The sequence below is a fragment of the Gymnodraco acuticeps genome, unplaced genomic scaffold (genome assembly GCF_902827175.1).
Source record: "Gymnodraco acuticeps unplaced genomic scaffold, fGymAcu1.1, whole genome shotgun sequence".
In the NCBI taxonomy this organism is placed as follows: domain Eukaryota; kingdom Metazoa; phylum Chordata; class Actinopteri; order Perciformes; family Bathydraconidae; genus Gymnodraco; species Gymnodraco acuticeps.
The window spans coordinates 416,033-432,223 of record NW_022990558.1 but is presented as its reverse complement, the minus strand read 5'-3'; the positions used below and the strand labels follow the sequence as shown (position 1 = coordinate 432,223).

Genomic DNA, 16,191 nt, shown 5'->3' with positions numbered 1-16,191 from the left:
CTGGTTGATGTGGCCAGGGAAAATAAAGTTTGGGACTCTCTGCTGGAACTGCTACCTCCACAACCCGACCACGGATAAGCGGGAGAAGATGGATGGATGGACAATAACTCTTTATGTCTTTAGTTCAACTAAGCAATGATTCATTAATAGACACTTGTTTAAACACGGCTTTTCTTAAGTAGCACGCATAAGAGTTTTAAGAGAACTAAATATATATTTGTGTGACTTGAAGAATACTATCTTGAGGCTGAATACATTTGAAGTCTAATTATGCTAAGAAAGTCACCTACGGTAAAATAAAACACTTCTATTTTCTCTGTGCTGATCACTCAACATCACGCATCACGCATGCTAACAAGCTGGCTAACTGTCAGTTATCATGTTTGTTAGCTAGGTATTGTAAAAGAAAAGTCAGTTTATTTAAAATATGTATTCCAACCGTTGGCTTTTGGCTCATAACTGTCTGCAAAGCATTTATTTTTGAAGGATTTGAATGTTTGACAAGAGCAGTTTTAGAAGTTGATGGTGCAAAACTGCTACCAAGCTATGATGGCTTTAATTCCATTTTGGACTCTCCAGTTCAGCACTGCTAAGACGGTAGCAATCAGTTAGCCACGTTAAATAGCAAGGCAAAGTTCACAAAAGCAGAATTAAAAAATGTGTATGCATTTATTTCAGCCCTAAAATGGTCTAGTGATCAGGGTATTTCCAATGAAATGTCTAAGTTTTAAATGCTGCAGTTAGCAGGTAATTATTGAGCGAATTAGCAGTAGGCCTATTGCTATCGTAAGTCATTTTGTCAACCAAAGGTACATTTTAAAACACTTTTATACAGCACATCTACATTTAAAATCTAAAATAACTATTTTGATAATCAATTCCTCCTTTAAAGGGGACCTATCATGCAAAATGCACATTTGTACATCTTTTATACATGAATATGTGTCCCCGCCCCGGTGTGTCAGGGAACTCACCAAGTGTCAGAAAACACAACCCTCTCTCTTTTCCTCCGTACCCAAATCTTTAAAAACGGGGCTGCAACGGATAGTAGACTGATACAGATTTGAAAATAGTCTGACGTCAGTGACGAGGAGCTCCGCCTATATGGGCAACTCTCCACCTATCAGGGGAATGAGCAACACACTCTCACTCCATAATCGTCCAGGAGCGACGTTTGGTCAGGGTCCCGTGGCGTGCAGTTGTGACGCTCCTAGGCTCCTTCAGCTTCATAAAGGGACGCAAATAGCTTTCAACTGATTGCAATGTATTCCCATCTGCGGCGGGATTTGAAGCTCATGGAAGCACGGCATTCGTTTGTGTCGGCTGCCCTTAAAGGCAATGTGAGCGTCCATTCCCATTGGATAACGGAGAATTGTACACCCGGAAGTAAGTACTCCCCTTACTGTCGATTGATTTTACAGTGATATCTGCACTACTCATCGACTAAAAAACACCAGATTATCCTTGTTAATTACACAACATTGATTGGTTTAAATTGTGTGCAATGCTTTTGTATTTTTCCCCTTCGATTCGGAGAAACAAATATTTTTTCGGAGTAAAGGATGGCAGAAGACACTACACTACCCAGAATCCCCAGCTATCGTTTAGGACTACACCATGTGCTCTGTTTGACAAACCCCGTGATTAGTTCTCAAGCTCTGTGATTGGTTAACCTCCAACTGCATTCCATATAAAAAACGTTTCGTAAAAGATAAAATCATACTTTATTCAGCAGTGCTTGCTTTACTCTTTGAAAGTCATCACATGAATGCATTGTAATAAATGGTTCGGCTGCATTAAATACATTACACATCTGTCGTAGTTCTTTATTTTTATTTATCGACAGAGATCGGGCTCAGAATAGACCAGAAACTATTCTTTTACCGTTCAGTTTGAATTTCACAATAAACTTAGGAGTAATATTTTGTTTTGATATTATTGTTTTTTATTAACTACTAGACCGCTGGGTCATGTTAAGACCATCTTTTCTGTGTTGCTGTGGGTTTTTTCCATCGCTTTTGTGTTACAAATATCAAAACAATAACTAAATATATCCGTCGTAAACTAAACCAGAAACAGCAGTATATTTTATTTTGTTAACACTGTAAACTTGACAGCTTTTTAACCCAAACCACCTACTGGTTAAAGCACGTTATTACACGTTTAGAGTAATTCAATGCAGGTAGATTGTGTTGCTTTTTAATGACTGTTTAAAATACCTTTTTCTTAATGTCTTTTATTATTATTAACTACTTGTTACTTGTTGCTAGGGACGCTGCTATCGATATTATTTCTGTTATGTTGTGTAAATGTTTAATGGTGTTATCTTTATTGCTACCCCCTTCCCCGTCAATGTATAGTGTTGGTCCACAACGCAAACGTATTAGTTTAACAAAATCCGCATCTAAAATTGTGGCATAGATCTACGTTATTTTCCCCTGTGCAATTCTCCATTTACTCAACAATAACGCATAATTACCCTTGTGTTTATTTGTTTGATTAATAAACACAAGTTGGAGTCCGTCAGGACCAAGGGTCGGAGCAGGTCATTTGCTTTAGAGAATATTACACCGGGAAGTAAGTATTCTCTCCGCTTCGCTTGACAAACCCCGTGATAGTCCTCAAGCTCTGTGATTGGAGAGTGTGCTCCGAGGGTTACGCCGAGCGTCGAACAGCACTTGAAATGGGATGGAACCACGGCAGACTGTCCAAAACTGAATTTGAACGGGTCCACCGCGGGTTCAATGCATAACTACACCAGTTGTGAATATGATGTCAATAAACCTTAGAAAATCTTGAAATCTTGAAAGGGATGTGCAAAATAGTCATTATATACAGTCTTTAATTAACTATTAGTAGAGAATAACGAGTAATGAATATACTTTATAGGGATCCTATTAATATCTAATGATACAAATAATGAAATTCAATAACATGCTTTAACCACTAGGTGTCCCTTTATATCAGCTGTGCACCTTTATGGTGTAAATACAGCCTATCTACCAATTGGATCAAATATAAAAGTCAGCCGAATTAGTGTTGATACTGCAAGGAGACGTATTGTGTGAAAAGAAATGTAAAATGTTGTTTAATTGCTGATATATTTATGATCCACGTCACGTTTTCAGTTCCTCATGTTTGTCTAGAAGTCTTCTCATCAGGGCTCTATAAATAGAGAACTACGGCAGATATGTAATATTTAATGCAGCCGAACCGTGTATTACAATGCCGTTATGTGATGACCTCCAAAGAGAAAAGCAAGCACACTCGGAATAAAGTGTTTTCGGTCTGTTTCCGGTATTTGTTTATGACGATGTGCTGTGAGATGTGAGACTGGAATTGCACAGGGGGAAATAACGTAGATCTATGCCACAATTTTAGATGCGGATTTTGTTAAACTAATACGTTTGCGCTGTGGACCAACACTATACATTGACGGGGAAGGGGGTAGCAATAAAGATTACACCATTAAACTGTTACACAACATAACATAAATCATATCGATAGCAGCATCCCTAGCAACCACCTTGGTAACAATGAAAACGTTGTATAGACACAATTTCCTGAAGTAATCTTCGTAATAACTAGCAAACTAAAGATCATGTACATCCACTGCACACATAATCTGAAATAAAAACTCATATTTCTCGCATCAAATGATATCAAAACGCATTTTAATGGCCAAACTAACTTTAAAATAGGCATTTTACACCGAGAATAAAACGAAGTTCGGCCATGTTTTTTTTTTCTGCAGGGAGAAATGTGAAGATCACGTGACATAGACGCCAGTCATTGGAATGAATGGTGAAAAAAAACGTAGAGATCTTACAATTTCTAGGCGTTTTTGTAGAAATACTACGTCCTACGTTGTGGACCAACGCAGGTATTACACGTTTTTGTATGAGACTGGGTTGGTAGTGCAGATATCACTGTAAAATCAATCGACAGTAAGGGGAATACTTACTTCCGGGTGTACAATTCTCCGTTATCCAATGAGAATGGACGCTCACATTGCCTTTAAGGGCAGCCGACACAAACGAATGCCGTGCTTCCATGAGCGTCAAATCCCGCCGCAGATGGGAATACATTGCAATCAGTTGAAAGCTATTTGCGTCCCTTTATGAAGCTGAAGGAGCCTAGGAGCGTCACAACTACACGCCACGGGACCCTGACCAAACGTCGCTCCTGGACGATTATGGAGTGAGAGTGTGTTGGTAACAGCATGGTAACATGACGCTCGTAACTCGGCCCCCTCCTTTGCAGGGGGGCGTGGTCAGCTGCAGCACATGCAAAGACAGGGTGGAGGAGAGGAAAATAGAGCAAAATGAGGCATGGCTAAAATGCATGATCCGTTTGGTATTTTGAAGAAAAAAAAGCGTATGAATATACCTTATATAGGTATGGCCCTACAATATATTATTCAAATATAGCATGATAGGTCTCCTTTAAGGGATTTTCAAGAAAAAAGCCATAAAAGAAAAATGGTTGCAGGTGATACATGTTGAGAGTTCATTACTTTTCTTTGTCTTTAATGATGGCAAATATATCCTTTTTTAGGTTCGAGACTGAGACCTAACTAAATATTTAGACTTCAAATGTAGCTCTTAGTGATAGTGATGCATCTTGTATAATAGTTGTCTATTTTACAGACTAAAACAAACTTTAAAAAAACTACACATGGATTGATAAATAATGATACTTGTTTGTTGCAGCTAGAGCTCAATGATTCCTTTGTGTCCATTCACAGAAGAGTCACTCACAAGCCTCATGTATAAGAGGGTCACCTTTATTGTCACAAAACACAACAGGAACGTACAAAAGCAGCAACCTTTTTTTGTTTGGTTGATTTTTCTCACACAAAGCAGCAACTTTTACTTTCCATACACAAAGTTGCGTGGTGTTTTGCACGGATTAGTTGGTCTTTAGTTATACTGACTTGGTAGTAGATTATCATTCTTCTTCACAATTCACAAACAACACTTACCTCACACAGCAAGCATCACTCTCAGACTGGAGGAACAATATGTATTTGATATACAATTTCATCCATATTTCTTTCTCTATAATACTTATCATTTTTTCTTTATTCTGACAGTAAAAGGGGCTTTACCGACCCATTTGGAACATAATACAAAAATCTATGTTACTGTACAATTTTTGTTTACTCTATCATACACTCACAAGTATACACAGAATTATTGACAAGAAAATTTGACCTCTGTTGACCCAGCGTGCAGATTTTCAGGAATGTATACAGTATGCATGCCATTTTGGATTTTTTTTTCCCATTTAAAAAATGTCCACATAAAATCAATTTCTGTAATATATCATTTGGGTTTATATACAATTTTTAACATCCACAAATGGTTTGAACAATCACACATTCATCAATAAACCATCAATAGTTTAATCTGTGCAGTGTACGTACACTATTGGTTATTATAGAGGAAAACAGCTACAAAATGGGGCGTCCTATCAGATTGTTTTCCAGGAAGTAGATGTGCTTTTTATAAATGTGGTGGTACTATTATACACTTTTCACCTGGAGAACCTCCCACTCTGGTCTTCTACAACAAAGTTTCATCATGGTTTGTTGCTATGGTTAGCAGGAAAAAAAATAAAAATCTTTAACACAGAAAAATAAAAATGTACAGATACAAATTGTGTTGCATGCTCATGACTCCTCTTCTTCAAGTATAAAAATACAAAAAAAGCTTGATTATATAAAACATAGATGATACTTTTCTTTTTTTTACATGATAATAAAGAAATGTCTTCCAAAACAAAAACTAAATGGTCTTATAATATACATACAATATATCTGAGCAGTGGTTCAGGTTATACTTCAACTGCTGTTTTTTTCTTTATCCGTGCTAGCTTTTAATGCTATATCTGAGACTACTAATACATTCCATAAATTTATTAACTATACGGTTAAACATCCGTCTGTAATTTAATTTCTGCCAGTGGTATAAATCCACACTCACAGTGCGAGATTAATATTTCCCTACAGCAAAATGTCAGCGCAGCACAGAGCCTGTGTGCAGGATTATGTATCCTGTTATTAAAGACACAGTTCACCCCAAAAACCTTCCATCTCAACCCAGGTCCAATCACACTATGCAACATCTAATACTAGCAGTCAGAAAATACAAAAATGTTGAAGGGAAACTGAAGATATTGGTCCAATTTCATACTTAATACTAGATAACTAATGTAATAGTATAATGTTTTCATTGTGTTAGCGTTAGCACATAAATAAAAGGATTTGACTGATTAGCTTCTAAAGATTTTCACTACCTTTCTCACCATAATCTTAATTTTGTTTTGTTTACAGGAAACGACAACAAATACACACATGTATTTAAGTTTACGTTAGAAATGGTAGATTCCTTTATAGCATGGTCGGCATATTTTCTATCGATAAACTCTGTCGTTTTAACTCCTCCAACGACAAATCGCAATACAAACCACAAAATGAAGATCAATAATTTGTGATTCCAATCCGCTTCTAAATGTAAGGGGCTCTTCCTTTTACCCGTGCTACACCCTTTTACCGAGTTTTATTTTGGGCTTTTTTGAGATTATGCTCAACCTGAAATAGTTCATACGAAGTGTAGTCGGAAATGAAAACAGTTCATACCTAATCCTAACGCAATATGGTTTGAATTTGTGGATACCGGTAAACATTTTCAAACAGTCTCTCCTGGAAGACATATATATGGTGATACACTCAAAATAATGGAGGGGAGGGAAAAGCCCTTCTCAGTTCTTCACAGTGGTTGTGATTGTAGGTTATGGAAGGTTTTGAGTGTGAGGAGGGTTGTTTCCAAAGCCACTCCACTCACAGAAAAGCTGGAGAAGCACTCTGGTTTCTTGACTAAAATATGCCATCAAGTTGCATTAAGGGAAATGTAGGTAGGGGTTCGACCCACACTACGGACTTCAATGCAGGATATATCAACATTTCGCTTCAATTTTCACCAAATTCTCATTTCAGGCCTTTAAACCATATGGAAGAAGATTCTTGGTATGGAGAAACGTTACATTTTTCTGCTGCAAAAAGAAGAAGTCATACCGACGGCTTGTTTTATCGACTTGGTCACTTTTCCAGTATAATCTACAGACTACTCAGTATTAGTTTGTATAGTAGTAAAGTGTATTAGTATGAATATTGAGACACAGATATGGGTTTGATTGTTAGATATGCTGGATGTTAGAAGTCAAATCCCCAAACTGCTTCATACTGCGGGGCCAGAGCTGAAGCAATTACCTCCAAATCTTTATGAAGTGTGAAGCAGAACTGCATTATGTAGGAGAGATCTTATCATTTGAACTAATTATTGGGGTGTTATCATCCTAGATTGAGGACCTCCATCTTATTAAGACGGATAAATTGTTCAAACGACAAAAATCTCACACTTTCAAGTTCTGACCTAGGATCGAGTCCAAACCCAGAATGATCCGAGTGCTCGCTCCTCGCGTTATTAGTCCGGCTGAGACCTGAGAGGCAGACAGAGAATGTAAAAGTAAAGCAACAGAGAGAAGAGGAAAGAGAGGCTGGCTCACAGACCAAAGAGATGTGAGGAGAAGCAGCGGAGGGAAACAGCAGCGAAACTAATGGTGATTGGCCAGAAGGATGAGCAGCGGTTCTTCTGTAGCACAAGAAGAAGAACAAATCTCAGCACTGCCCCAAAAAAAGCAAGCAGAGGGAAGATTTAAGAGAAAAAAACAAACAAGACAAGAACAATTTGAAAAGAAACAAAAAGCGGTGAAAGGGAGGGGGAAAGAAAAAAAGACAAAAATGAAAATTTACAAACAGACAAATGTATTTCAAGTTTTTGTTAAATCTTACATGTGTGTCTGATGAGGTTTTATGCCCCACCTCCCTCCTCTCCCACTACCCTACGCTTCCATCTCCTGATTGGCCGCTGGGGATGTTGGGTTTTGGTGCATCGGCGTGACAGTCCTTGTGCTTGTGTGTAGAGAGAGAGAGAGAGAGAGAGAGAGAGAGAGAGAGAGAGAGAGAGAGAGAGAGAGAGAGAGAGAGAGAGAGAGAGAGAGAGAGAGAGAGGAGTGTGTGTGTCGCTGAGCTGCACACAGCTAGACATGATGCTGTGATCACAGTCTGCTGTCAGAGCGCTGGGACTGAAAATATGTCCTTCTTCCTCTCCTCTGTGTAATGCGGGGGGGGGGGGAGCCAGAAAAATAAAGGAAGGAGAGGAGGGATAGTGTCAATGCATAGGAGATAGCAGATTCGTACAGGAGGAGAGGAGAAGAAACAAGAAGAGGATACAAGGAAAGAGAGTACAAATAAAGAGCAGTTGGAGACAAGGAGACAAGTAAGGGGAAATGAGGGGATTTTTGAGCGGAAAAGCATAGCGAGGAGAAGAAACAAGGAGAGAAGCGAAGGGAAGAGCAGGGAGAAGAGGAGTGGCAAGGAAAGGAAACAACGAGAAAGAAGGAGAGGAGAGATGATGGGAGTAAGCAAGGGGCGGAGGAAAGGAGATCAGATGTGGAGGGTGTGGGGATGAGGATAGGAAGTGAGAAGTGAAGGGAAAATAAACGAGGTGAAGGAACAAGGAGATAAAATAAGATTAAGAGATTGGAGGAAAGAAGATATGAGCAGAACGAGGAATTAAGAAGAGAAGAAAAAAGCAGAGCAGTGGTTACAAAAAGTGAAGGGAAAAGGAAGCAAAGAAAAGGAAATGTGGAAAGGAGACAAGGAGAGGAGAGTGAACAAGGAGATGAGATAAGAGAGGGGAGGAATGAGAGAAGCCAAACAAGGAAACAAAGATAGAGAGTAGAGATGTGTTAAAGAAGACAAGGAGGGGAGATAAGGGAGGAATTCAAAAGTGTGCAAAACAAAAAACAAGAAGGGGTATCGAAGAGAGAGCAGAAGATACAAAACAATAGGGGTAGCAAGAAATAAAAAAGTACAGAAGGAAATGATAGAAGAGATAAGTAGAGGTGTGGAGGAGGAGGAGGAGGAAGGATCTCTTTATGAACCGAGCCTCCTGGGTGGAAACATCGCCTCCTAACTGACCTGACCTTTCTTTAAACACCTCGCAGCAGCAGGACTCTCAGAGGCTCTTAATGTGCAGAATAAAGAAAGAAAAGTGGAAAGACAAGCGTCCCCTCTGCTGCCAGAGACAATCTACGTCTCTGTGACTCCCCCACCCGTATCCACACGTCTGTGGACACTCATGGACGCTGACCATTCCTCAATACAAATGTGAGGCAAAAGGGTTTTGAGGACGAGTGAGTTACGTTCAGGAAGAGGAATGAAGGACAGTTTACTACACCGGGCCTATAATGCATGCCACAGTGGGAATGTATGTGTAAGGTGTACTGAGTACAGGAATAGAACCGGGCTGGATTCAGCACTTGATGGATTGGAGGAGGTGTGTGGCGCAGTGGGCTAGTGTGTTGGTGTTCGGATCAGGGGGTCACAGCAGGTTCAAACCTCGCTGCAGTCAGCATGTCGTTGTGTCCCTGGGCAAGACACTACACCCCAAATTGCAGTGTTGAGTATGTAAGTCGCTTTGGATAAAAGCGTCTAACAAGTGACATGTAATGTAATGTAATCTCTAGTTTGTCCTTGAGAGGAAGATACAGAGAGAAACCATCAAGAACACGGTTTTAGTAGTTTGAACTCTGACAGATTTCATAACGTGGCTATCACCAAAGTATAAATTCCAGCATAACAAGAAACATGAGCAGTCAAACCATCACATATTGTAAATAATCCTTGGTTCGGTTTGCAGATACTGTTAAATATCCGGTTCCATGGACCTGGCTTCATTAAAGGGGCCATGTTCTGCTCATTTCCAGGTTCATATCAGTGTAGTGTCTCTACTGGGACATGTCTCCATGCTTTAATGTTCAAAAAGCTCTTTACTTTTCTCATACTGCCTGTGCTGCAGCACCTCTCTTCACCCTCTGTCTGAAACCAGAGCCCAGTCTGCTCTGATTGGTTAGCTGGCCGGCTCTGTTGTGATTGGTCAACCGCTTAGAGATGTGTCGGAAATGTCCCGCCTCTTTTCCTATCATGTACAATGTGTTAGAGCACTAGCCAATAGAAGCCCGAATGTGGCATATTGATGTCATTATGTTACTGAAGTAAACAAAGGAGTCCAATGGAGGCGTTTCAGGCGGAGGGAGGGGGCGAGTGTGTGGGAGAGAACACAGGGATTTTAGCCTTTGCAGACCATTTACATGCACACAATTCTATAGAACACACTACAGGAAAGCGAAAACCCCAAAAAGCAGAATAGGGCCTATTTATAGTATCAAATCCCCTGGACGATACTGTGTGTGTGAAAAGGAAATGATCAAAGTAGAATCTGAGTTTTGGCTGCTCTGATGAAGATGGATTCTTTGCAGACCGTTGAGGATGAACAGCCGACTGAATGAAACACATTTAAAAAGCCTTTCACGTGCTCTGAAAGCTCATATTGTGTGTAACTATGTTGGAACAGGCTGTACGAGGAGGAAGAATCCAAGCTTGACACAGCTTAAGTTAAACAATGACAGAAAACAGTATGTGGTGGCAGGGCTCCGCTCGGAGCGTCAGGGGGACAGTGTTTTATGTGCTCTGTGCTTTATTCTGGGAAAATAGGAGGAGCAGACAGGTGCACCAGCCTGATATTATACACGCCTCTGTTCACTGCAGCAGAGCAGACACTTTCATCAAAATAACAAGCAGACTTAAGGTTTGCTGTGGCCACATTGTTTTTGTCAGCTTTTGTAGATTGACGCTGTAGTAAAATAGCCTCTGGTTTAAAAACAATTTGAATCAAAATGCATTCAGTTGCCAGAGGCAAGTGCACACACTGCACCACTTTTCTGCTGATCCTGGAACAGGCATCATTTGGGGTTTACTGCATCCAGCACCAAACAGGAAACAGGATGATTTTTCAAAGTGAGTGGGATGGCGTCAAAATAAATAAAACGGACTGTACAGTTTGAAGTGACAGGGATGAACTTACAGTATAATGTACTGATATGGTATTCAAAAATGACTCCCATTATGTGTGAATGACAGTTACGTCTGCAATCATTTTGAATCTTTCCCTGTGAAAGGGATGTGTTTGAATATCTGATATCAAGCCATGAGCTCACTCCGGACTCTGTAAACATAGACTTTATGCTAAAAAACAACAACAAGTGAGTGTTTGCTTTCAGGCCCTCTGGGTGATACATTTTTAAAAAGCAATAAGGGAAATGAGCCGTAAAATAAAACGGAGTTGATAATCAGAGCAGCACGAGACACTGCGGCCCTGAATACTAATCCTGGCGGTCTGTGAGGAGGGGGTGCAGCGCTGGGCCGGACCGCATCAGCATGTCAAGTGGAGGTCAGCCGTGTTCTAATTGCTGTTACGGCTAATAGGAGCTACTGTCAAAGACACTGAACACGTTTAGAGGCACTACATATTCAGGGTTTTGCCCTTACGCTGTTTATGACTAATGACAATGAATATTCCACCAATATTCCTTTTTACATGCCATCGTGCAAACCAAAATGAATAGGTTTTTTGAAAGTATTTTCAACGTGGCGGAAATTCTTGACCTTTGCAACAAAATGCCCCTTGGTCATTCTGTCAACAACATTCTTTCATAACTTTCAAAGTAAATGTTTTTCTCCTTTCGACCAGAGGGTTAGTTTTTCTTTTCTGCATGCATCTCTACTTGTTTTGCAGTATAAACCCCTATTGAGATGCATATTCCAAATCCGCTTTACGTATCCATAAAAAGGTTCTAACCTGAACAATATAAGCATACACCACATACAGTATCTTAATCGGAAAATTCTATATTCAAAACAAAGATAAAGAGAACTGGACACAGCAATGGAGGCGGATCCCGTTCATTCCTATGACAGTTGCTCAGTGGCGCATGAAGCCAAAATGGCCTGACTTGAGAGAAAAAGTACCCGTATCGGCGCCCATAGAGCATGTTGTAGTACCGCCGTTTGGACACTTGGAATATTTGTTTCAATGTCCAGTTCAATTCCTCGGGTCTTGGAATCAACAAACACAATATGCTGTTTCCTGTTTTAAACTCTTCACTGCCCTGTTCCAAATCAAAGTGGAATATTAGCTTGCATGTAAACGTAGTCAGTGTCTGAGAAGTCATGACCTGATGCATGAAAGCTGAGCCTCTAAATACTTCTGGGCTCCTGTGGATGAGCGGCTTCGGGTTGTTTGGAAAATATAGACTGTAAATAAACTTCTAAATGGGGTCTTGCATGTTTAATGTTGTAAATTCATGAATGAATCAGGACAGATTCCTGAAACTGCCCCACATGCGGAGAGGAAAATATGGATCGATGTGAAGCAGTTTAAGCTCTTCCCCGGCTGGGACTGACTGGCTGTTATCTTTTTCTCTTTCTGAGTATTTTCTCAAAGCTCTTTTTTTTTTTTAAGAGTGCCGTGGTCAAGGATGGGTCAAGGCTGCTGCAGTCTGCAGGTCGGGGCAGCAGGGAGGGTCTGCCGGAGCAGATAAGACGAGAGCAGCTCCACATCTCAGAGGCCCAGCACTGGGTCTAACCTCCTGTTCACACACACTCTCAAGTGTCCCACTCTTCATGAGCCTTTCTGCTCGGATTTTATTCATCCTGTTGCTAATGTTATTGTGTTAAAATGAAACATTTTCTTATTTAAGAAATATTTAACTTTCTATCTGAATTGATGTGATTTGAATTTTTGTGTTTCCCAAACAGTTTTTTCAAAGTTTGGCAATTTCAAAATGTTTAGATTTTTTTCATGATGGACATTAACCTGAGAATATGTGATGGCTTCCAACAGCGAAATGTCACACTCTTCAAGTAAATGATCTATGTGCCCTTTTTTTGTTGCCTATGCAATATAATTGCACATAAAATGGCGATGGTGCAGTCAAAACAGATGGGTTGAGACGTAATATAGGTAGACTTTCTGCTTTCCTGAAATCAATGGGGATGTGGTTATTTCAGGGATGACGGGGATTGAGGTGGTCGTGCAAGTCTGCCCCCCCCCCCCAGATGTGTGCACCACGCTGATGACCAGGTTGATGGAGCATCTGCAGGCCATTGTTTTGACCTGGTCAGGGGTTCACACAAACAGAAGCCGTGCAATTCATCACTGAGAATGAGACCCCTATGCTATGCTATGCTATAACATGACTGTCACTCACAAGCAAATTAAATGTCCAAGTTTTGTCTGAAAAATCGTTCTTGAAAGAAAAAACGCACTTATATTGTACTACAAGTAAGTGACATTTTAAAATGGGATATTCAAACTAAAAGTAGTGGGGGTCTTAAAAAGAAAACAGTTCAAAGTTATATATCAGTGGTCTTCATTTCATAATCAGATACAGTTGCTTGAATGATTTAAATCCTGGTTTAACTTCCATATCTGTTTTGTTCGTTCTCAATTTCTTCTCTTGTACCTATCTTATATGTGTTTCTGCACACATTAAACTGAAAGGCTCCTCCACATAAACACCTTTTCCTGGTGACCTTGCGTCTTGTGCTTCACTCTTGTCATCTTGCATAATGTGTCGTAGCATTAGAGCTGTTAAAAGGCAGTTCAGCGTAAGCTAGCTTGTTGGATTGGCCTCTTGGCTGTTCAACACCAGCAGAGCACTGAGACAGTGTGAAGAAGAGAGTGAGAGATGAGGAGTCAGGGAGAGACTACACGGCTGGATCATGGGGAGGAAATATCAATTTGATATGAAACTGTTCCGTGGCATCACTGTAGATTATTATGGAAGAGAAAGATGTCTGTGAATAGATCTGACTATTATAGTAAAGCTAGTTTAATCAGTCACAAGCACCACCACGACCTTCCTCTGGAAATCAAAACATCGAACATAATCGAACGACAAAAACTTGATCTCTAAGCAAGCTAGGTTAGATCCAGTAACTCAAATGTCATAACACACACCAAGATCTGGTAAAAACCAAGGTTTCTGTAGATAGTCGCCCCTCTGCTGTTTGAGTAGTCTCTGATAGTCAGCTGGTGGGCCGGGGTTCCTCTGAAGCGCAGCAGAGAGGAGGCAGATGGAGCGTCAGGTGGAGGGTTTAGAAGTGGAATACCTGCTGCTGGCCCTGGACTTTGGGGAAATCCTCTTTCTGCTTGCGTGTTTTGGGCCGCTCCAGGCTGCCTTGCTGAAGGTGTTTGAGCCGGGCTGCCACCGTGGGGCCCTTGGTCGGCCCCGGAGAGTGAGTGCTGTTCTGTGGGAGCAGGGACAGGGCAGGTATAAGACTTGTTTACATCATAATACATACCATAAGTGTTCACTACACTACATATGTGATTGTTAATCATCTCTTTCCAAAATAATGGGCATTAATCTGCTGCTATTCTAATAAATAGACCGAAGCACCGTTTGGATGTATGTTTAACTCTTTGTGGACATGTTAGAGCAGGTTTTCAACATCGAGGTATTACAAAAACTATTGTAATTATTTAAGAGACATTGCATATTTAGCCCAGTACACAACTAACAAACAAGGAAGAGTCACCAGCAACGGCCTTTAAAGACATTCCAATCCCAAAATGTCTTATATAAACCCGAATTAGAAACCCGACTAACTTTATAAACTTGTAGAGATATACTTTAAAATAAAAAAATTGCTTTCCCTCATGTAATAATAAATAATAATAATAAATATTCAACCCTTAGAGATATTTCAGAGTCCTAGGCTGAAAGATATCTGGTTATGTTACAATTATAGTGTCAACATCACTGCCATAAAAAGGAGCATCCCACCTTTCAAATGAATATTTCCCCTGAGGAAAACTTGGTAGACCTTTCTTAGAAAATGGGAGAAATATTTCTCTTTCACACAAACAATGAGGGCATAATAATATCTGGGTAAATCAAATATGGACACAAAGACAGTAGACCAAGTAATGTTACAGGCACTCCCAGAAGGGTCCAGTTCAGCTCCTTAACCTTGTATACATTCAGAAAACAGCAAATGCACAGCAAATGAAAGTGCTCTACCATTGGAAACATGATTTGAACTATTAGACTTTGTGTTATTCTGCTGCTTAAAACATAGCACAGGGCCCCTCCTGTCTCAGTGAGCAAACAAAGGATATGAATTGAACACATGAGAGAAGATTTCTGTCTGCAGCCCCCTCCGTCACCTTCCCTCCCCCTCACTGTCCTTTCTTTCTTTTGACAGCTACCTGCTTGTCGTCGTTGTGCAATAATTCCAACAAAAAGCAGCAAAAGCGACTCTTTGCTCTCTGTTAGATGTCACCAGAGCTGTCGGGAAGTGCTCTCTCTGCTCACAGACTGCCAGACAGAAAGTGAATACATGGTCTGCCTGAATCTGTGACTCACTGCACATCACACCATCAATTACAATGTGTACACTGCTAAAGCTGCAGTTAACTGAGACCATCAAACACAAACAAACATTACATTATGTGCAGAGCTCAGAGGAAGCAGGAAGCAGCAGAGGAACTGTTAACAAGGTCAGAAAGAGAAGTTCAGTAGAGCATCTGCGTTCAAATGTTTTTATCTTTTCTATTTGGTTAACTTGGTCTTCTATAGTAGATACTTGAAAGAAACGTCCATATAATGTTGTGGTTGAGATGTAGAAGTGTTACCGGAACATAACATTTCTTGATGGTTGATTAATAGCAGTGTCAAAACATGGTAAAGGTAACAATACCAATTACATCCCTAATGCATTATAGGAAGATATATATATTATAGATCACCCTTAAATCTTTATCTAAGGAAGACTTTAATCCAGGGGTGTCAAACTCAAGGCCTGGGGGCCAAATCCGGCACGCGACTTCATTTCATGTGGCCCGCAAGAGCTCTGAAAGAATGTAATATGTTTATTATACGGTTACAGGCCGATTTACAGATGCACGATGTCCATAAACTACATGTCCCACAATGCATCTTAAATTTGTCTTTTTTCTTAGAATTTGACTTTTTTTTTATTTATAAATTGTTACTTTTTTTTTTTTAAATGTGGCTTTTCTTTTAAAATAATTTTGTGACATTCTCACTGAAGAGACTTGCACTTATTTGCCCTGGACTTCTGCTTTCAGGCGTAGTTAATTATGAAGTTTTTACCCTATCCGATAACAATCCAATGCAGAGGCAATAATGTAATATAATACGTTATTTTATTATATTAAATATTTATATATGTATTTTTATAGAGTCTTAAAGTTA

At 40.0% G+C, this 16,191-nt stretch overlaps 1 pseudogene; it reads right to left on the bottom strand.

Moving 5' to 3' along the window:
- Positions 1-4,765: 4,765 nt before the first annotated feature.
- Positions 4,766-16,191, bottom strand: part of LOC117553508 — a 159,070-nt pseudogene continuing 147,644 nt past the window's right edge.